The sequence below is a fragment of the Lissotriton helveticus genome, chromosome 9 (assembly GCF_964261635.1).
Source record: "Lissotriton helveticus chromosome 9, aLisHel1.1, whole genome shotgun sequence".
NCBI classification, from domain to species: Eukaryota; Metazoa; Chordata; class Amphibia; order Caudata; family Salamandridae; genus Lissotriton; species Lissotriton helveticus.
Genome location: NC_136070.1, coordinates 727,042,226 through 727,066,106, shown reverse-complemented (window position 1 = coordinate 727,066,106; position 23,881 = coordinate 727,042,226). Strand labels below are relative to the sequence as shown.

Genomic DNA, 23,881 nt, shown 5'->3' with positions numbered 1-23,881 from the left:
AGAAATAAATGAGCCAATACTCAATAACCCAGCTTCAGCAAACAAATATGTTGTATTTTCATTTGGTTGTTCTTTCCTAGTGGCCTGCCTTCATCTCCTAGCAACATAGTTCTACTGCTGGAATCTGGATTGAAGAGTCCAGCAGAAGAGCTTAGCTGTGGAGCTGAAAGGTTAGGCCATGCGGCTCATTGTACCAATCTACATTAAACTTTTCACATTGATCGATAAGCAGAAGTGGGAAGGGCTGGGAACCACGGAATTGAACCCTACTGATGTTGAGCCACAGGTGTATTGTGGGATGAAGCTGCCTGTTTTAGGATACTTTAATGCTGTTGTAGGTTTCAAAGAAAGAAGAACTTCCGCTAAGATATATGTAGTAGATGAGGGGGAAGTGTTTATTGGGTTGGAAAGAACAAAAAGGGTTAGGTATCGTTCTCAATCGTAATCGTCCTTTACAGGTTTTATTGACTGATTCCCTTGAAGGTAATGAATGGGTTAAGAAGTTTCCTAATCTGTTCAAGGAAGAACTAGGGTGTCTGAAGAATTTTGAGCATCAGATTGTTCTAAAGGAGAGTGCTATACCTAAGGTGCACAAGGTCCGTAATGTTCCACTGGCTTTAAGAAGTAAATTGAAAGATGAGCTGCAAAGATTGTGCAATGAAGGGATCACCGAGCCTAAAGAAGCCTCAAAGTGGTTCAGTCCAATTGTGATCGCACACAAACCTAACGTAAATATTCGCATGTGTGTGGACTTGAAAGACTTGAATGCGTGCATCTGGGTTGACAGGCATCCCTTACTGCGAATAAATGAAATGTTGTTCAGCGTAGCTGGTGGGAAGTACTTCACAACGTTTGATTTAACCAGTGCTTACCACCTGGTGCGTTTGCAACCTGAATCAAAACACATAACATCTTTCATCACACCTAAAGGGGCGTTCCAGTTCATCCAAATGCTTTTTGGGCTTGCTTCGGTGTCTGGAGTATTCCAAAGGGCGATGCAAACATTTTTGAAGGACATGAACAATATATTGGTGATTCAAGATGATGTTTTGATATGGGGAAAAGATGTAATTCAGCACAATATCACTTTATTGGAAGTACTTACAAGGTTCGAGTCGGCGGGGCTCACTATATATAGGATGTATACTGGAAAGGGATTAGCCTCGATTCCTACACCATTCTGGGGGACTTTAATTTTCATCTGGAGACTTCCCTAGATCCAGATACCCTCCAGTTGCTGGAATTAATGGAAGGGGCAAATTTACAACAACTAGTGAGGGAAGCCAATCATGTAGCCGGCCATACCCTAGACGGGATTTTTTCAAATAACTTGTTACTGGAAACCATCAATGTCCTTCCTTTGACATGGTCAGACCACCAGTAGTAGTGTGGCTCACTGGTTAAAGGCGGCAGACCCGAGAGCAGAAGTCGGCCCGGGACCAGGGTTCAATTCCCGACGCGGCAGGGTCGTGGACCTTGGTCAGCGGACTCGATAATTCTCGCTTCGGTGCTTACTCTAATCAGGGGTTCCACTCGGCAACTCTGGGCATTAGCTTGCCTAATCTCCACAACGGCCCCATCAATTCCGGGGATGCCTGGCTCCACCTTGGGGACTCCCAGCAGGGACCATCCCACAGGGAAAGCCAGGACGGGTTCCCCAGAGTTATACAGCGCCAGGAGACCTATTTATTTATTGTGATTTATATAGCGCACTATAACCCAGAGGTCTCTAAGCGCTTTGTTAGGATCAGCTAAACAATAGAGAGGATGCATCAGATTCCGATTAGCGGCTATCCCACGCTTGCTGGAAAAGCACAGTTTTTAATATTTTCGCATTAAAAAAGCGCTGTGCTCGCGCTAGTCAGCAGCATAAAATAAATCAGCAGCAGCCTCAGGATCACGGCGCTTGCCTAACAGCTATGGACGGGTAGCAGTGCGCTTTACAAGCTCAAATACATTTACATTTACATACATTTACATTTACTCAGCGGTCTTTTATCAGGTTACCCTACCCGACCGTATGACCCCTAAACCTTCAAGAAAACATTCAGTGACCAGAGCCTGGAATAAGATAGATACTAAGGAACTACACCAACTACTCACATCATCCATGCCGTTGATGTCTAGAGACATAGATGAGGCTACCAATACCTACTCCATTTGGCTAGCAGAGGCAGGTAAGGAACTAGCACCTATAAAACATCTTCACCACACCAGACAAAACCCCTCGGCCCCATGGTACTCTCCCGAACTTCGGGATCAGAAATTAATCTGCAAACATCTAGAAAGAAAATGGAGGAAGAGCTACAATGACAAGGATAGGCAGGACCATAAAACAAGTCTCGCAGTATATAAACAGCTGCTCCTCAAAGCAAAACAAGATTATTTCTCTGACAGAATTACTCAGGCTAGAAATTCCTCCAAAGAGATTTTTAAAATAGTAAACCAACTATCTGCTCCACGCACCCCAACCCTTACATCCAGTCAGGAGCTGTGTAATAAAATTACCAAATACTTTTTTGAGAAAGTGGATAACATCTTTGTCACCTTCTCGAACTCTTTTTACGAAACCACACATAGCTCAGCGTCAGCTCCTACAGAAATTAACAAAAATAACCTGTTTTTACTCAATTTTCCCCCATGAACAGAACTAGACACCTGCAACCTACTACAGAAGGTAAAATCGGGTTCTCCAACTGATCCATGCCCCACTTCTGTAGTTATTTCAGCTGCAGAGCCTGTCTAAAAAATACTGACCCCTATTTTTAATACCATGTATTTGGAGGGGTACTTCCCTAAAGATTGGAAGCAGGCCGCAATTCTGCCACTGCTAAAAAAATCAATCTGGATGTCACTGATCCCAATAATTTTAGACCTATTTCCAGAATCCCTTTTCCAGCAAAAGTCATAGAAAGGAACGTTAATGCTCAACTGAACACCTTTCTACAAAATACTCAGGCCCTAGACCCAACCCAGTTTGGGTTCAGAGGAGGTCACAGTACTGAAGTGGCACTCTTAAAATCCACAGAGGAGACTAGGGTGATTTTAGACCAAGGAGGTAATGCAGCATTGATAATGCTGGAGCTCTCGGCGGCATTCGACACGGTCCATCACGCGGTGTTGATGGACCGTCTACAGGAGATAGGAGTGAAGGGCTCAGCATGGAAACTTCTAAAATCTTTTTTAACTGATAGAGTACAAACCGTAGCTCTTGAAGAATTCAAAGCAGAGCCATTCTCTCTGCAATGTGGTGTTCCTCAGGGCTCATCTTTGAGCCCGACCCTTTTTAGGTCTCTCCTATCCCTTTCCGCACGGAATGGATAGGACGAGACTATTGGGGCTAAACTAAGAGCTAAACTAAGCTCTCAAAAAATGCGGATTTCCAGAAGTGCATGTGTCCCGTGCACGCGCTTCTATCCGCCTGCCTGCCTGCCTCGCATCACCACATCAAAGCCAGCCATCTGTTGCTTCCCCAGCGTGGTGCCGCCAGCAGCTTCACTTCAAAGGGATCCGCTCCACCCCCTGCTGCATCAAAGGCTTTCATTTCGCGGCCGCGTTTATTTACTTTCATTTCACGGCCGCGTTCTTGAGCTCATTCCTACCTCTCCCCCTTCGTCCTGCGCCCTCCACCCCCTCCCTCCTCTCCCAAACACCATAGACGATGGTGTAAGCACCCTTTTCACGGCCGCCAGACTGTGTCTCGTATTTGTCCTCCCCCCCTCCCCACAGCAATGCCAAGAGCTTGTCTGCCTGTGTTTTTCTGCCCGTGTTTTTAAATGAAGTGTTCACCCTACGGGAGTTTTAGTGCTGCTAATTAAATAACTCCTATCGTCACCTCACCCCGTCTGCACTCATGTCTATCGGCACATCCACCCCGTCTGCACTCGACCCCTCAGTGTGTAAGGCAAAGCAAGCTAAGTTGTTAGTTAGTGAAACTAGGGAGGAGCCTCTTTAAAAGTGTGCACGACATTGTTGTAACTTTAGTAAATAAAAAATAAACGCTGGCATTGCAAGTTTACTTTTCAGTAAGAAACTGAGTGCACCTATCGATATGGCAGGATCCTACATGCCAACCCTACAGAATCGGACAGGAGGTTCAGGGCGCTTGCCTTTATTTCCTCCAACTTCGTCATTCTACCTCGGCTGCACCGGAAGAGGCAACACTGCTCCAGATGATGTTACCCAGCCACATATGAACCACAACCCAGACCACCCCACGCATTACCAAACAAAAGCGCCTCCCTTGCTGCATCGGAATACACAACAGTGCTCTGGATAATGTTTCCCAGCTGCATTGAACATAAGCGGACTGAACCAAGTAGGTGCCTCTCCATTAATAAACATTATAGCAGATGCAAAATAGGTTGCCTCGTTATAACAGCCATCAATCACTGTGTGCCCCCACAAATGCATTCAAAGTGCTTTCTAAACACAACATGTTCACCCGACGGGGATATTTTTAAAAATAAACCAAACAGGAAGGATTGCTGTTTTGTTTTTCTTTTTTTACCAACATGAAATGCATTTTTTTTGTATATATTGTGCAGGGTTTGTATTTGTTTGGTTGAATGCCTTTCAATGTGCTAGGCCTTACGTTCGTCTTTATTTCTGAGTGTCGGTGTGTTCAGGTATGTCAAGAAGTTATATAAACAAAACAACTGATATGACAGCTTAAAAGTTGCAGGATTGAACAAAGTTAAAACAAAAATGGGTGTTTTGCACCCTCGGTGCAAAGCCACCTCTAACAGTACAGGGCACGCATGCTACTGCCCAGTACCTCCCTGTTTTGTTAACCGAAACAGAAAGTCAGAGTATGTTTTTTAATGTTCAAATGTTTCTTCAGGAAGGCTGAAGACCACGCGCTGTCCTCGTCGACCACTTTGAATGTCAGGGTTGCATTTTGTCCAGGGTTTTGAAACTTTACCTTGAATTGTGCACTGAAAGTACCCAATGAACTCCTTTGTTGAGAAATGATGTAGGAGTGAATGTGTCTTTCCAACCTGTGTGCATAGTAGCAACACCGGAAGTACTTGTTCTTTCTGTTTTCCACCATATGCCTGCTCCCCTTCACCCGCCCCCCACGCCTCGCACCAGACTCCCCTTCCCTCCCACTGGCAGCCTGCGGCCACTGATCACAGTAAAGGCTTTGATCTATCTCACACCCTTCTCCCACTCCCTCCTCCCACTTGCTCCTACTGACCATGTAACGGGGACGACACCGGAACAATGGCTGCCTCGCCAGGAATGGCCTTCTGTCGACCCCTTCTTACATCCTCCAGACATGGCTGAGGCAGCTTCTTCCTGCAGTTTGTTCTTAAGTCCATGCACACCACAACTTCGCCTTGCTTTGTTGTATTTTTGCATTGTTAATGTTCACATTTGTTCGCAATTCGCCATGTGCCTTTCGTTTCTGTCTCACTCTCTCCTACCCCTTCACTGTCTTGGCCTATCCACTCTTCCTCTATTTCTGTCTCACTCTCTCCTGCCCCTTCACTGTATTGGCCTCTCCACTCTTCCTCTATTTCTGTCTCCCTCTCTCCTGCCCCTTCACTGTCTTGGCCTCTCCACTCTTCCTCTATTTCTGTCTCACTCTCTCCTACCACTTCACTGTCTTGGCCTCTCCACTCTTTGTTTCACTCTCTCCTACCCCTTCATTGTCTTGGCCTCTCCACTCTTCCTCTATTTCTGTCTCACTCTCTCCTGCCCCTTCAATGTCTTGGCCTCTCCACTCTTCCTCTATTTCTGTCTCACTCTCTCCTGCCCCTTCCCTGTCTTGGCCTCTCCACTCTTCCTTTGTTCCCGTCTCACTCTCTCCTGCCCCTTCACTGTCTTGGCCTGTCTCTCTCTCTCCTGCCCCTTCAATGTCTTGGCCTCTCCACTCTTCCTCTATTTCTGTCTCACTCTCTCCAGCCCCTTCCCTGTCTTGGCCTCTCCACTCTTCCTCTGTTTCCGTCTCACTCTCTCCTGCCCCTTCACTGTCTTGGCCTCTCAACTCTTCCTTTGTTTCAGTCTCACTCTCTCCTGCCCCTTCCCTGTCTTGGCCTCTCCACTCTTCCTCTGTTTCCGTCTCACTCTCTCCTACCCCTTCACTGTCTTGGCCTCTCCACTCTTTGTTTCACTCTCTCCTACCCCTTCATTGTCTTGGCCTCTCCACTCTTCCTCTATTTCTGTCTCACTCTCTCCTGCCCCTTCAATGTCTTGGCCTCTCCACTCTTCCTCTATTTCTGTATCACTCTCTCCTGCCCCTTCAATGTCTTGGCCTCTCCACTCTTCCTTTGTTCCCGTCTCACTCTCTCCTGCCCCTTCACTGTCTTGGCCTGTCTCTCTCTCTCCTGCCCCTTCACTGTCTTGGCCTCTCCACTCTTCCTCTATTTCTGTCTCACTCTCTCCTGCCCCTTCCCTGTCTTGGCCTCTCCACTCTTCCTTAGTTCCCGTCTCACTCTCTCCTGCCCCTTCACTGTCTTGGCCTCTCCACTCTTCCTCTATTTCTGTCTCTCCCTCTCCTGCCCCTTCACTGTCTTGGCCTCTCCACCCTTCCTGTATTTCTGTCCCACTCTCTCCTGCCCCTTTCCTGTCTTGGCCTCTCCACTCTTCCTTTGTTCCCGTCTCACTCTCTCCTGCCCCTTCACTGTCTTGGCCTCTCCACTCTTCCTCTATTTCTGTCTCTCTCTCTCTCTCCTGCCCCTTCACTGTCTTGGCCTCTCCACTCTTCCTCTATTTCTGTCTCACTCTCTCCTGCCCCTTCCCTGTCTTGGCCTCTCCACTCTTCCTCTGTTTCCGTCTCACTCTCTCCTGCCCTTTCACTGTCTTGGCCTCTCCACTCTTCCTCTATTTCTGTCTCACTCTCTCCTGCCCCTTCCCTGTCTTGGCCTCTCCACTTTTCCTCTGTTTCCGTCTCACTCTCTCCTGCCCCTTCACTGTCTTGGCCTCTCCAGTCTTCCTCTATTTCTGTTTCACTCTCTCCTGCCCCTTCACTGTCTTGGCCTCTCCACTCTTTGTCTCACTCTCTCCTACCCCTTCACTGTCTTGGCCTCTCCACTCTTCCTCTATTTCTGTCTCACTCTCTCCTGTCCCTTCACTGTCTTTGGCCTCTCCACTCTTTGTCTCACTCTCTCCTACCCCTTCACGGTCTTGGCCTCTCCACTCTTCCTCTATTTCTGTCTCACTCTCTCCTGCCCCTTCAATGTCTTGGCCTCTTCACTCTTCCACTATTTCTGTCTCACTCTCTCCTGCCCCTTCACTGTCTTGGCCTCTCCACTCTTCCTTTGTTTCCGTCTCACTCTCTCCTGCCCCTTCCCTGTCACTCAGGGCCTCCACAGCATCACTCAGGGCCTCCACAGCGCCTCCACAGCATCACTCAGGGCCTCCACAGCATCACTCAGGGCCTCCACAGCATCACTCAGGGCCTCCACAGCATCACTCAGGGCCTCCACAGCATCACTCAGGGCCTCCACAGCATCACTCAGGGCCACCACAGCATCACTCAGGGGCACCACAACATCACTATGCGCTACCACAGCATAACTGAATGCCACAGCATCACTCGTCGCCATCACAGCATCAATATGTGCAGCCATTCAACAACAACTGGTTCAAATATGTTCTCTCAATGTTTCAAGCTTTATTACAAATGTCACAAAAATGATGTTAATATTTCACTTCTGTTCTTGGATTTTCCTCACAATAAAAAACACTGAACATAATCTTCACAAAAGTTATTTACAAAGGTTTAAGCTATTGCCATTATAAATTACAATCACTTTTATTTAAGTATTAATTATTTAAAAAAATTAAAAGCCATTGTTATTTGTAATATCAATACATCTAAGTCACGTAAATACAAAACATGTTGCATTACAAATGCTATAGGTGTCACATTTGCGAAAGTTATAACTATTGGCATTGTAAATGACAAAGCTATTAATTTAGCTATTTTCAAAACCAACACATAAATAAAATAATTGTCATTTACAAGACCAATAGCTCAAACTTTCCTAATGCGAGACCTATTGCATTGCAAATGCTTGTTAATATTTGTCTCCTCACTGGCACCCATTATAGAATCATTTGGATTCACACGAACATCCTATGCCGACGACACCCAGATAGTCGTGAACCTTCTTCCTGGCGGCTCTCCGACTGCCCCCCGGAGGCTACAGAATTGTATGAGTGCCGTGGGGGGTTGAATGGCCCGAAACTGTTTGAAACTGAACTCTAACAAAACAGAGGTGGTTTTGTTTGGAAATAATCCTAATCTCTGGACGCCAGACTGCTGGCCAGCAGACCTGGGCCAGCTTCCCACGCCAGTTAGAAAAGTAAAAAACCGGGTTTCTGGATTGATGAGAAACTGAGCTGCATGGATCAGATCAATAAAGTGGTCTCGTCTACCACCTATATTCTTAAATCCTACAAAAAAATACTGCCATCTCTCCCTAAAGCAGCGCAAAATACTATTGTTACTGCCTTAATCATGCCGAGGCTAGATTACTGCAACAGTCTGTGCCTAAAGATACATGAGGGATCTTTGAACAAACTAAAAGTTCTGCAGAACGCAGCGGCTAGACTACTTACCCGCATACCTAGAGCTGAATCCATCTCCGCCCAAATCAAAGCTCTACACTGGCTTCCAGTAAAGAAACGCACCCAATTCAAAGCCTTATGCTTGGTTTTAAAATCCCTTCATGGAATAGGGCCAGAATTCCTTAAACAACTCACCCACTGGTACACCCCGACTAGAACGTTACGCTCCTCTGATGCCAAGATGGTAAATATACCAAGAGTGAAGAAGGCTAATTGGGGAGGCAGAAGCTTCACAGTTAATGCAGGTAAGGCCTGGAATGCTCTTCCCCTCTCCCTAAGAAGCATGACCATTATTTTTGCTTTCAGAAAGACATTAAAAACTTGGCTTTTTACAAACTGATCCAAAAAAAAAAACAATGTACCCATCCCTCCATTTGGCTTGATTCCTGTTCAGTACTTCTCCTAGCGCCAGGACACCTTTTTGGTAACAGTTGCGCTTTATTAATAGCTTTAACACTTACATTAACATTAACTATTAGTCTGCAGAAGTGTAAGTTCCGTAAACAAGAGGTATATTACTTGGGACATACGTTTTTACACAATGGAATTAAACCCAAATTAAATCTGGTGAATGATCTAGAAAATGCTCCTCCCCCGCGTGATAAGGAACTGTTAAGAGCAGTTCTCGGTCTAGCCGAGTATTACGCAAAATTTGTGCATAATTTTTCTGATAAGGTGCAACTTTTGCAAGAACTCATGAAAAAAGGCCGAGTATTTCAATGGATGGATGAGTATCAGTTAGCGTTTGAAGAAGTGAAGAAAGCAGTGGCTAGTGCCACTGCTTTGAGGCCTTATGATCCCAAAGATGAGACCATTAAAGTAACTGATGCCAATGGTTATGGTCTTGGAGCTGTTCTGATGCAAGAACGTGAAGGTTAAGAGCGAGTGGTAGCTTTTGCGTCACGTACCCTCATAGGTGTGGATAACACATACTCCACTGCAGTGAAAGAAGCATTAGCTTGTTGGTGGGGTGTACAGCATTTTCATGTTTGTGTGGGGGACAAGGTTTGAACTGCATACTGATCACAGACCATATTTTCCACAGCAGGAGCGGGTAGGGCTACCCCCCATTACGAAATGGTTGTACCGTTTACAAGAATTTTCATTTGATTTGAAATGTGTACCTGGTATAAGAAATGTGAATGCGGACTGTTTGTCATGTTTACCAGTGGTAGAAAATAGTGAAGGAAGTGATGTGGAAGAAGAGTGGGTAGTGGCGAATATTGTTGATGTATGCCAAGCCATTAGCGAGGAACAGTGAAAGGAAGCTATTTCAGCTGATGCTTTTTTGGTGAAGGTAATCAAAAGTTTGCCTGTGGCATGTGGAAGGAAACTAGACAATGATGTCTTAGTGTACTAGGATGTATGGGAGGAATTGGCGGTAGTGAATGGAGTTGTTAGGAGGTCCGACAAGTTAGTAGTACCTGAACGTTTGAGGTTAAGGTTAATGGATTTGTTACACGAGGGCCATGGTGGCACATCCGCCATGAAAAGGAAGGTCAGAATGGGCTTTTGGTGGCCGGGTATGGATACACATATCGAAAGGTTTGTGAGTGAATGTGTACCTTGCACATGCAGTGATAAATTCCATGTGTTAATAGATACTCCTATAACTCTGACATGGTTGCCGGGAAAAGCTTGCCATTGACATTTTTGGCCCATTTCAAGAATTGTGAGTGAGAAATATGCCTCGGTGATGATGGATTATTATTCTAAGTGGCCAGAGGTGGCTTTTGTCAGGGAAGTCAAGCAGTGTTATTGCTTTTTGTGAGGAGATTTTCCGAAGAGAAGGTTGTCGTGCCAAAATTCTTTCTGACAATGGACCTCAGTTTGTTTCAGGAGAGTTTTGTGATTTTCTTAAGTGATGGGGCATCAAGCACAACAAAACCCATGTATATCATCCCTGGGGTAATGGTTTAATTTAACACTTTAACCATGTTCTTGGAGAAAGCATTCAACTGGCTGTGTCAATGAATGAATGTTGGAGAAATCAGGTAAAGAAAATGTTATGGAACTATAGGACTACTCCACATTCTGTGATCCGAGACACTTTTTTGCATATTAAAAGGCAGAGTTCCTTGTTCAGTGGCAGTACCGTTGTGGATTGCCAGCTGTGGTAAAAAGGTTGTTAATGAAGAAGCTCTAGGTACTAAAGTAGTAAAATACCAAGACTCCTATGAGCGTAAGCATAATGATAAAATCAGTATGTGCAACAGAATTTTTGAGGAAGGAAATTTTGTGAGTGTGTGTTAGGGTAACATTGTGAAGAAGGGTTGTTCCAAGTTATCTGAACCAAATAAAGCGGAGAAGGTTGTGGATAATTTGCTCAGAGTATCAGATGGTAAGTGGTGGAATGCGCAGAGAGCCGTCAAATGCAGTGAAATCCTATAAGAGCTGATGTGTCAAGTAATGTATGCAGAAGAGTTCCTAGTGAACGTTTTAAATTTAGACCGAAGAAACTGGATAGTTATATATGTGATTAGTTATGAACTCTGTTTGTATTGGTCATTTGATCGTTTTATTTTACATGACATCACACGTGTTCACATATTGTGTCTGTGTTATTTTATTTATTTTATTAAGAAGGGATGGTATGTTGTATTTTCATTTGATTTTTCTTTCCTAGTGGCCTGCCTTCATCTCCTAGCAACAAGGTTCTACTGCTGGAATCTGGATTGTGGAGTCCAGCAGATGAACTTGGCTGTCGAGCTGAGAGGTTGGCTACTGGGGGTCGTTGTAGCAATCTACATTAAACTTCTTTCATCAAAGAACCATGTCCTGTCATCCCTAAAAATGGTTCCAGTACTGTGTTCGCTACTGAAGTTGTTTACAATGGAATTGTAGGGGTAGATGTAGTGACTGTGTGCTAGGCTGCCTTGCCTCTGCATGGGTATGTAGTATGTACACAAACAAGGCCAGACAAGCTTCAGGTTTGTAAGACCTCATCCACTGGGAGGCCCGGGCAGCTTTTGTCCTGGGGCACACGGAGCTAGAGCAGAGCTTTCCAAACTATGTGTCGCAACACTCCACTGTGTCGCTTGCCATGTGTGGGTGTGTCGCGCTTGTGTCCATTCTTTTGTATTATTTCAAATTACAACGACGAGACTAATCATGCAGGACGGTACTGCGCCACATGGTGTATGGAGGTCAGAGGCGCAACTAGAGTCAAGTTTCAAACAAAAGGCAGAGTGGAGGGCTCTAAGCAGGGGGGGCACATCAAAGCCTCATTAACTAGCAAAAGGCCTTTTAAACACGTGTGAAGTGCTCGGGTGCGGTTGTGTGTGTGCACGGGAAGGTGTCTCATCCCGGGCTGCCACACACGAGGGGGGAGGGTGGGGGAGAGGGGGGGGGGAGGGAAACATCATTAACAACGAAGGCAGTACTACGCGTAACGTTTACAACGAGGCACTTACCACGTAAACGTCTTTCCAACGCGTATGCCTTCAACGATCGTATTTACCACGAAAAAAAAAAACCGAAGGATTAAAAAGGGGGGTTGGGGGGGGTCTCCCCCTCCATAAAAAAACGATCCCGCCGTGCCGAAAAAAACAGTGTCATAAGAGAGGAAGCGGAATAAACTTCCGCTTCCTCTTTATGACGTAAGAACGACGTGGCAAAGAAGATGAGGGGAAAACGAATTCCGTGGTAACGCATGCGTGGAAAAGGCATGCGTTGCAACGGAATTCGTGGTAACAACATATAACCGCCTGCCATACCACAGGGCACGTCGTTGTGATCGAAGAGGGAAGAGCACTCCTGCTGTAGAGATCCGTGGCTTGGGCTGCAGGAGTGAGCCACAGAGCGGGAGCTATGGAGGAGACCCCCCTAAGAGAGGCCTGTAAACTGCGGTACCTAATGTCTGCATCACTGTGGGCCACCTGTCACTTTTTCCTCTTGTAATGCACCGTTTTCCACCTCTTGTATTTTGTTTTCTCACAATTGTCATTTTTGCCTCATGTAACTTAACGTTTGCTCTTGTAATTTGTTCACTTGTAATGTTTCTCCTCCTATATCAGTTCTGTTCCTACTGTGAAGCGCTCTGACGCCTTCGGTAAAGTCTGCGCTATATAAAAACGCATACAAAATGAATTAAAAAACGAACTGCTGGCCTGACTTTTATAAAATTGCAGCTTGTTCAGTGCTGTGCATGGGGCGGCCCTGAACAGTGGAGATACAAATATAAGCTCTCTGGCCTGAACAAAACATTAAAAAGAAACATTAAAAAAAAAACAACGGCAATAGTTGGAAATCTTTTACACATACTTTCAATGAGACAGACATTGCATCCCTATCTGTATCTACACATTTGCTTGCCAAATTTCTGCAGACCCAATGTATGTGTGTTCTTACAAGTCATATATTTAAAAAAATACCAATGAAAGGTTTTCGTGAGATGTTGCGTCCCCATACATTTCGTTATTTGCTTGTGAAACTGAATTACTGTGTCGCAAACAGATGCGTGTCTAATAAGTGTGTCACCAACATTAAAAGTTTGGAAAGCTGTGAGCTAGAGGATCCATGACTGGGCAAACCTGTTGCACGAAGGCAATCTGGCAGAGATACCCGAAATGGTGCTGGATATGGAATGGTTGAGTCGCAGACACCACTGACAATTGCTATGGGATTTCATTTCAGTTCTTTGTGTTTTTTGCCCACTATGCCACTCAGACTAGGTCCAACCATGTCCAAATCAGTCACTTAAGGAACAGTCCAACCTGAAGTCCTAGGCCACATTAACCTTTTCTTGGGTCGACATGGAACCATAGACCTGTTTTGACCTTGTAGGGACTCTGCAGCGTGCAGCACTTTGTAAATTTGGCCCAGAGTAATTACGGTGGCAAGGATTAATGAAGGCATTCAAGCCATCGCTTCTTATGCTGTGGGAGTGTGTCCACCCATATGGGAGGGCGTTGGCAAGATCTGAGTCTCCACTTTCTGTCCCTTATGACTCTGCTTGCACTTCATTTGTGAGGAAGAAACTGGTCTGTAGTTTGTGTTCCCGTTCAGAGGGGTGCAGTTAACCTGTTCAGTGCCAATATGATTTGTGGATGTTTGTCCTTTTCTGTGATGACCTCCCATACTCTGTTTTGTCTGGCCTTTTTAGACTAGTTTCAGGTACCCTGTACTTGTGCAAATTTGAGGAGCTGTGGAGAGTCCATAGGTTCCTAAGTAAAAACTACCACTGACCATTTAGAAACCAGTGCTCCTGTCTGTTGGCAAAATCTGATAGAGACGTCTAGCCGCAGATTTCTTAACTTAGAATATCCCCAGGCTTCAGACTGGTTCCAGAAAAATGTTGTGCAGCAGCACCTGTGCGCGGGGGGGGGGGGGGGGGGGGCTCGCGTCCATGGACGTGATGTCAGCGGAGCCATATATGCCCCACCCCTGGGCTCCAACGTCAGTTTTATTCTTTTCCGAGTCACAACACAGATCCTGGAAACAAGCAGTTCATGGTCTAATTTTGGGCCTTTTCGGCACAGTTGGTGTCATACCAGAACAGTGTGCAAGACCCTCCGGGTTCAAAGGCTGTGAGGCCTGTGCGCGTCAGATGTATGGCACTGACCCGCACCTTATTTGCATGTGGTGCCTTGGTGTGCACCGCGACTCAAACAATGCGGCGACCGTCTGCAGATGAAGTCGAAGTCCCTACGGGAGCGCCGTATGAAGCTGTTGGCCGCACGGCTTTCCGGCCCAGCCTTATCTCATTGCCACTCTCTCTCTCCAGAGGGGGCCCATTTCAGAGGCCGCTCCTGCGGCAGGCGTCCTAAAAAAGGTAAGCGGAGCCACATGTGTCCACTGAGGTCCACCTCTCGTAGGCGGGCCACTGGCGCCCACTCCTCTCTTAAGGGGTCAGCTAAGGGCGCCCAAGATCACCTCCTCCATACCCTCCTTTTCCAGGAGTTGGAGCGACGTGCGTCCAAATGCAGGCCTACTCCCGGGCTCTTCAGGCCTACTTCGAGTCCCCCTCTCTCCCTGGCGTGCCTTCGGGCCCCACAGAGGCGGGGGTACTCAAGCCGGGCCCTCGTCAGTGGATTCTTCCCCGACCACGGCTGTGTGCACCGACTCCAAAGCCGAGGCGACGACGTTGGGCCGCGGCCCATACCGTCTTGGTCGCTCTAGCACACACCGCCAGTCAACGCATAGCCCTGCGCGGACGGCGGATGCAGCGCCGCTGACGCCGGGCCAGACGCCAGGTTCCAGCCGGGCTCCACATCGGACCCGAAGCCGGGCTCCACGTCCAAACCCGGCCCTAAGCCTGATCCCACGTCTGGGGCAACGCTTGATCCGATGCCGGTCGAGGTAGCGCCCCCAGTGGAGGCCGTCGACGTCCAGTCGACTCCGACATGGTACCCACTAACGCCACTGTCGCCGCATCTATCGTCGCTGGTGTCCATATGTTTCTCGACACCGGCGTCCATGCCTGTGGTTGATCGCCCTCCTGATTCCTCGCTTCTGACTCCTTAGTGGTGTCAGGCGACACCGGTATCCGCTGCAGGCCTCACGGAAGCTGCTGCTTGCCCTGGCCAGGGGCCACTAGTGCAGGCCCCTAGTGTGGCATGCTGCAAATATATAAACCTCCCACTCGACCGCCCATTAATTCACTTTGGCCAACACTAGCTCTATTGGGCTCTCCTTCAATGATATGAAATGCAACAATTATACTTACAGAGAATGTATACATTCTTAGAAAAATATTTTTTCTTTTTTCTTTTATCTCTTTTTCATTTGTTCTAATAATACCATTTCATGAGTAATGAGACAAACATTTTTTTTTCTTTTTTAACAATCTGTGTATGCAAAAAAATGTTTTAGAAAGGCATAATGACACCTATGACCAATTAGCAGATCAAAATATGATAATATATTCAATAAATGTTGTCCAATTAACAAAACAATGTATAAACATCTTACCAGCAACACAACCGTACCAACCTCACATGCAATCAAAACATACCACACAAACTCATACATACATCACACTACATTCAACAGTTTCCAGCTGCGAAATGGCTTGCAGATCAGAACTCATGGTGATTAAATCTGCTTAAATATCCATGGTTATGCAGCCTGCTGGAAACAACCAGGCCAACGCACGTTTTGGTGGTAAGCTGATTAGGACCACCTTCTTCAGGATCGCTTACAATTGTAATTTTTAATGAAGCGGAGGTATGGTAGGGTATCCCTTGGTTCTAGTTCTGCTTATTTGCAGTAGTACGTATGGGCACTCAGATGTTCTTCTTTGTCTCTGATCTCCCTTATGGTAAAGGCTGGCTTGTGTCAATTGTCCTTGCCCTTAGGGCACTCTGTTATCCTTTAATTAAAGTATCCTTTCTTTGGCTGCTGAATTCTTTTTAATTTCTCATCTGATTTAGACTGGCTTTAAACCATGTGTGCCATTACTGCAGTAGTCTCTGTGGTTGTTGTATACTCAGTAGAAAATCCTCCTGGTGGTTATCACTTTAAAAACGGTGTCACACGAGTGCCTATCCATAGTTGTAGAACTGCTAATCATTATTTTTAGAACTTAATCTCTGATCTGTGGCTTGCTTCTACCTCCTCCATTTGCCTTGCCTGAGTCTCTGTGCTGAACCACAAGCGTCTACTGAGGCCCACCTCTTGTAGGCGTGCCGCTGGCGCCCACTCCTCTCATAAGGGGTCAGCTAAGGGCGCCCGGAGGTCACCTCCTCTATACTCTCCTTTTCCACGAGTTGGAGTGACGGGCGCCTAAATGGAGGCCTACTCCTGGGCTCTTCAGGCCTACTTCGAGTCCCCCTCTCTCCCTGGTGCGCCTTCGGGCCCCACAGAGGCGGAGGATACTCAAGCCGGGCCCTCGTTGGTGGATTCTTCCCCGACCAGGGCTGTGTGCACCGACTCCAGAGCTGAGGCGACGACGTACCGTGGCCCAGATTGTCTTGGTCACTCTAGCACACACCACCAGTCAACACATAGCCCTGCGCTGACGGCGGAAGAGGTGCCGGTGACGCCGGGCCCGACGCCGGGCTTGCAGCCGGGTTCCATGTCGGACCCGAAGCCGGGCTCAACTTCTAAATCCACACCCGGCCCTAAGCCCGATCCCTTGTCTGGGGCAACAATTGATCTGACGCCGGTCGACGTCGAGGTAGCGCCCCCAGTGGAGGCCATTGACGTCCAGTTGACTCCAACACAGCGCCCACTGACGCCGCTGTCGACGCATCCATCGCCTCCGGTGTCCATACGTTCCTCGACTCCGGCGTCCATGCCTGGGGTTGATCTCCCTCCGGATTCCTCGCTTCTGACTCCTCAGTGGTGTCAGGCGACACCGGTATCCGCTGCAGGCCTCACGGAACCTGCTGCTTCCCCTGGCCAGGGGCCACTAGTGCAGGTCCCTAGTGTGGCATGGCCTTCGGGTCGTTCCCTGGCCCCGCTCTTTATGGCAACTGGGAGGATTAGCCTTCAACCGTCTCCTACGGACGGTCTTTTGTCCCCTCCTAGGGTGATTATTGAGTTGGGGCCGCCTATGCATGGACTATCAACAAGGCAGCGGCTATCCTCGGCTTTCAGCCTCCTGTGGTACCCCTCATTTCCGATCCCTTAATGGATCTGCTTCATCTCGAGCCCATTACCATGGAGCCCTTGCTACCCCTTGGGGGTGCTTTATTAGAAGTCCTGCGTGGCACATGGGCACGGACCTCTCCTGGAGCCCCGGTTGATCGGGTCATTGCCGGTAGGCACAGCCCTGCCCTGGGGGATCCACTTTGCCTGTCCCTCTACCCTACTGCTCAGGGCTTGGTACTTCAGGCGGCTTTTGGGTTGCAAGACTCCTCCAATTTGCCTTTGTTTCCTCCCACCCAGGAATCCCGGAGGCTGGATGCATGTGGAAGACAGCTTTTTGCTTCTTCTAGCGCTGCCATCCGTGCTTTAAATACTACATGCATGTTTGGACGTGCGTCCTCCGCACTCTGGGATTCCGTGGCTAACCACCTTCCTTCCCTTCCGGCGGAATTGCGCCCGGAGTTACTCCGTATTGTCCTTCACGGCAAGGAGATAGCACATTTTTCAATACGCTCCTCACTGGATACCACAGACCCTGTGGGCCGTGCTCTAGCACAGTCGGTGGCCTTGCGCCGCCATGCCTGGATGCGTGACAGTCGCTTCCCTGATAATATTGGGGACAGCCTCCAAGACATGCCATTGAACGGAATAGACCTTTTTGGGTCCCATGCTGACTCGGCGATCTCCAGGTTCTGTCAGGGCTGCCGTAATTCTGCCGTGCCACTGACTGACTTTTCTTTGTGGTTGCGGGGCTACCTTTACGACCCAGTTTTTATCAGAGGCAGGTTGGTGTGTCTGTATTGTCTGTATAGCCGTATGACTGGGTTGTTTTTGTTTTCAGTCCTCTGACTGTCTGTCTTGCCAAGAGGACCCCCCTTCTGGCCAGGGGTTGACCCTTGCCCTATGTAGGACATTGGCTGGTGGCAGGTGTCTACATTTGCCTTTGTACGCTTCTGTGGAGTTTTCATTGTGGGTATCCCCCTGGAACTCATGTACCCCCTTTTACTGCATTCCGCAGGGTCGCATCGCTCTATTGTCTATAGTGCTTCGAATCCTGGTCTAGGCCTATGCTGTGTAGTATATACCTTGCATGGCCTGGCATCCTGCTTTTTGTCACATGGTCCGTCATTTGGCGTCAGCCCCTTCTGGGTTATTCTCGCCAGTAAGGTGTTGCTGTGGGCCTCTCTGTTGTGCATTGTTATGGCCTTTCGGCTTGTTCCCCAGCAGTTTTCTCCACATCCCCGCTACTTCTGCGCAGGGATTTCTACGTTTTGCTGGCATTCTTAATGTGAGGAGCTCGTGGAGCCAGTTCTTCTTGGACTCTGCTCTTCCTGGCGTCTAGGACCCGTTAATTGGTCCTGACTACTCCATTGTTAGGCTCGTCTTTCTTCTAATTGTCCTACAAGGGGACTTTCCTCTCTTCCGGACTGGAGGCAGGCGCTGCTTATAGCCTGGGCTAGTTCCACTTTCTATATAACTGCAGGTACTTTTGAGCATGCCAGAGTCCCTCGGTTTGGCCAGGTTTCAGCATCCTTTTGAGGCTGTTACTGCGCTATGCTCTTCCTAATGGCTTGTGTGGGCTTCCTGCCTTGGTATTGGCCTTGTCTTCTTACCTCATCAGATCTTCTCTGGTGTTTGTGGACCATTGCCCTTTTGCTATTGTACGCATCTCAGATGTTCCTGCTGTCCTGCTTCCTGGTGCTTTTCTGTTATGGTACTACAGGCACCCGCTGGCCGCAAATGAGCGTCCTTCTGGTTGTGTATGAGCATCCTTTCAATGCTCTCACACATGTCTGGCTGGCGAGGGTCTCAGCAGTACTCTTCCTCTATGGTACATGCGAGGGCGGTACGCGTTCTCTCCCCATACCACTGATTAGTCTTTTGGGTTCTTAGGTTCAGTTCTACTTCTTGCGAGGTGCTGAACTCCCCTTTTCATGCCAGTTTCTTTACTGGGTGTGTTTTTGTTCCAAATCGGCCCTTGCTGGGCAGGGGTCAGTATCCTGCTGCCTTTGTATCTTTACAGGAGCAGGTTTGACAGTGTTTTACGCTGTTCGAGTGGTTTAACTGGGGCTAGCTCTGGCTTCTTGCCGACACCTTGGATCCTGCGGATCCTTCATGCCCTTTGCTCGACTTCTTTTGAAGTTTGGCTTTTTTTGCTCAGGCACAAGCTTTCTGGCTTTGCCTTCTCTCATCCCCTCTACATATGGGGGGTTTTGTGTTATTCGGGATGGGCTGTGGTGCCCTAGCCTCCCCTTGATTCCCGCTCTCCTCAGAGCATAGGGGTCTGGTGGTTGGCTGTGCTGTCATTTCTGTCCCCACTGTGTTTCGCCCTTTGGTTGATGACACTTTTTGGTCATGTTATTGATGGCTAGGTGCTCTCTGGACCTTAGTGGGGTTCAGTCGCAGTCCCGCCTCCTCTAGGGGTATGGCTTTGGTATCTATTCTGAGTTAAGGACTCTGCTGCTAAACGTCTCTATCAGATGAACAAGGTACTTACCTTTGGTAACGATGTATCTGGTAGAGACATGGTCTAGCCGCAGATTCCTTAACGCCCGTCCTCCCTGTCCTGCGGCAACCTTTTCAGGTTGGGCTTCTTGTCTTCTTCTCCCTTTGGTTGGCTTTATTCCTCTACGGGGTGACGTCTTCTTTTCACTACGACTCACAAGGCTACAGTCTGTTTCGTGGCTCTGCTCTGCCCTTTCTTGTGATTGCACAGTATGCTCATATGCCAAGTGTCCTTTTCAACCCTTACCCTGGGTTGTCCGATATGGGTCTAATTCTTCTACCCTCCCCATCCTTCCCTTCTTCTTCTTCAACCACTTGAGGTCTCTTGCCTCCCCTGCACTCAAGTGGTTGCAGTCTCTAATAATGCTGCATTCGGTAGGTCCCTTATTCGGATCTGATGTCTCCTTTTGGGTGATGCCTTAGGCTAGTTTGTCCTTACTCCTGGGTTCTGGACTGGTTGTCCTTCACTGTCATATATTGTGGTTGCAGCCTTTCTGCCGGCTGCTGTGATGGTTCACCAAGGAGCTATGGCTCAGTGGTAAGTCTTGTCCCTCTGTTGGCACAGGCTCACACAGGCCAAGGGTTCTAATCCTGCCTATACTCTGCATCTTCTTCTGCTTCCGGGGGAGGTTTTTGACTTGACAATTGCGGGGGTCCCTCCCAGAGTGGTGCTCTGTACTTTTCCCTCCCTCAGTTTACAATATACGGTGCCTGGCACTGTCTTTCTATGGTGAAGTTTTTCACCAGACCTTGTTTTTTTCTTTTTCTGCACACTGTACCCATATTTTCACAGTTTTTGGTGGTGGCTTCGCATTCTGACACAGAAAAGTCTTCTGACGAAAACTGATGTTGGTGCGCCGGGGCGGGGCATACATGGCTCCGCTGACGTCACGTCCATGGACGACGTTGGGGCGGAGCCGTACGGCGGCGCCCCCCAGCGCGCACAGATGCTGCTGTGCAAAATTTTCCGGATCCAGTCTCATGCCTGGGGATATTCTAAGTCAGGGGTTCCCAAACTTTTGACTCCTGAGGACCCCCATTGACTCACCACTGGAAGCCAGGGACCCTCAGCAATTTCTATGATTTAAATTACAAACATTAAAAGAGTAATTCGAAAAAAATAAACATGTGCACACAAAACAAACACTCAAATTACTAAGGATTTAAGTATTTTATATTGAAAGAGTTTGCAAAAAAAGCAAACATTTAATGGGAAAGTTGGTGCTGCATCTCCGTGATTAACTTTTAAATGGTTAGTTTTATTTCGCAGTACAAGGCTCCTGCTCCTGCCAAGGCCAGACTGGAAAGCCAAAGCAGCCTGGCAAATGTTTTCAGTCCAATCCCCATACAGTGCACACCAAGTGCAGTGAGTGAGCCTGACCACTACAAAGGGGGCGTTGGGAGGCTCACCCCTCAAGAAAATGTAGGATACAAAGGTGCATTCTACAACACAAGTATCATTATATATTGAATTGTATTAGCTTTTAGAGAATAGTAAATGGTGACCTTACTATGCACCAGGATACAACAATCTTTGTTGGGGTTCTTCAATGATTCCCTTATTATCACCCTTCAACAGTGCCTCTCTTTTCTCCATAGCACACCTGTCACATGTATTTAATTTGTTTTATAGCATCTCTCATACCATTGTAGGATGTCAGAGCACTTTACATCACACACATATAGAGACAATGAATCATATGTGCAAATCAGTGTAGAGGAAATATTACACAAGGAAAAGGGTACTACAAGGTGTAGGATTTGCATGTCATTCATACTGGTAGGCATTTTTAAAGAGTGCTTGGTCTGGAAAAGCACAAACTCAGGATTCAGAACATACCACAGTGGTTAGCATTGACTTTAACAATTAAAATCTATTTCCATCCAAATAAGCCCCTTTAGCAGCATCAGGATAATGAAAGACTGGGAAAAACATAAGTTACTAACTTGTACCATGCTAGATTTTGATTGTCTCTTATGAGGTGCAGAGTAACACAAGGATATATGTGACAAAAGCAGTAACCCACTGACCTATGCTCATAAAATACTGTTTTTTAAAATGCATGGTGCGCATTCTTTGCAGCAGGCATATTAACCCTCTGTGCTACATTAGATAAGTCAAACCTGCCACTGGACAAAACTCTCATCTCTCTCCAGCAGGTACATCAATCACTGGTGTTATCTTGACACTTTTATTGTTGCTAGAAAAGTGCTAATTCTACAAGGAACTTTGCAGTGCTTTTAAAACTGCTGCCTGAGGACCCCCTGGGAATGTGTCATGGACCCCTGGGGGTCCATGGACCCCAGTTTGGGAAACACTGTTCTAAGTTAAGGAATCTGCGGCTGGACCATCTCTCTACAAGATACATCGTTACCGAAGGTAAGTAACTTGTTCTTTGTGGGTAAGTTCACTGAAGTCAGATTGTCATGAGATTTAATGTATTCAGGCGACCAAGCGCAAGAGAAAATCAACACATTTGAGCCTTTGAAAGGGGCTCTTGGCACATAGTCAGATGCATAGGAGGCAGTGTATTCATGCAGGGCATATACTGCCCCGTCCTGCAGTGATGATCTGCTTAACTAAACTTTTGCATTCCTTCAAGCGTACCATTTAGTTCTAATGGTGCCACACACTCGTGATGGGAGAAGTCCCTTTGTATAGGACTGTATAGATTTTCCTTTGGAGACGAAGTGGGATCCCCCCAGACTACGCCTCCTGGGGATAGCTTTCAAATGTTCCCCAAAAGTATTTCTAAAATGCCACAAGCAGACCATCTACCCCAGGGTCGAACCTGATGCAGAACACCAATTTTGAACTTGTAAAGAAGACATACTGTATGAGTATTTTGTTGGGTATGGGAGACTGCATCCATTTCTGTTTGCTGAAGGAAATTTTTGTTTTAATATGAGAGAATACAGCCATAAAACAGGCCCACAACTGTTCAAACATACGCACCCACACACACACGCACCCGCACCCACACACGCACCCACACACGCACCCACCCACACACCCACACACGCACCCACCCACACACACACACACACACACGCACGCACACATCAGTGAGACCAGCCTTTTGGGCGCTGCCTAATTTCCCTATAGGCCACTCCGACCCAGATCTACCCACAAGGATTCACTTGAAGAAAACGAGAGGGCACCTTAGGTGCCAATGTCTCTATTACCCACCCCCTGAAGCTTAAAGTTCCCTCGCCCCAGCCCTCCCCCGGCCAGCAACAACGTAACAATTTGGTGGCAAACATCACAGCAGGTGTTTTGTGTCGTATGTCTGACTAGCAGGACCATCACAATGGGGCGACGGGATGATGTGGTCAAAAAGGTGAGCCGGGGTTCATCACATTTTTACAGAGGCTTGGCGGAGCTGCCACAACGCTAGTCTTAAGAACGGTGTCTGTAAAGGGAGAGAGCGGGACATCATTTGACCCCTCGCGGGTTGTGGTCTGGCGCGTGGCTGGAGGCGCGTGCACAGTGCCCAGTAAAGAACCTTTCATTGTGTCCACGGCCTGCTGCCAGCCCGAGTTCCGAGATAGCGGGTAGCAAAGAGAGACCGGCGTTTACACTTACTGTTCCCAGCACCATTCTCGGTGCCAGGGTTGCCCCGGTGGACTTTACAATGGTGTGCGGGGAGGGCTGGGAATATTGGCGCTGTGCCACCGCGTCGGACGAGGGATTAACATTCAGCTCCAGATTTGCATCCGGGGATCCAGGCCCCCTTGTGAGAGCTGCAGCCTGTGAATGGTTGCCATACTTTGGCTGCAGGGCGCCTGATGCCGAGTGGGATTAACGGTGGAGGTGAGCGTGCCCGCCGGCCGGCCGCTGCCATGACCACCGCGTGAGTCCCGAGTGAAGCATGAGCGCTAACGCAGAAGGCAAACATAGGTAGTAGCAGCAGTCAAGCTCACAACAGTCGACCCATCCTCGAGACTCCTGAAATGATCCTGCCCCATGGCACCTCTGACACTCCGTGCCTCCCAGCACCCCTCTTGCTGTGTGTGCCACTCAGGTTCATCTGTATCAGTATGCCTTCCGGCATCTCTCAGGCCCTGCGTGCTTCGAAGCACCCCCCATCTCGTGCTCCTGTACCTTCATGCACCCTTGAAACTCTCTGTGCCCCTCGGCACCTGTCAGACTCGTGGCGCCTTGCAGCACCCTTCATGCGCGCTTCACGATGGCCCCCAAACCCCGCCCCTCAGCATGTAGCAGAGTGTGCACCTGGTAGCTGGCATTATACCTTTCATGGTT

General features: G+C 47.9%; 1 protein-coding gene across 2 annotated transcripts in view; it reads left to right on the top strand.

Annotated features, from left to right (window-relative positions):
* Nucleotides 1-23,881, top strand: part of SPTBN2 (spectrin beta, non-erythrocytic 2) — a 680,775-nt gene that overhangs the window by 312,496 nt on the left and 344,398 nt on the right. The window lies entirely within an intron of this gene.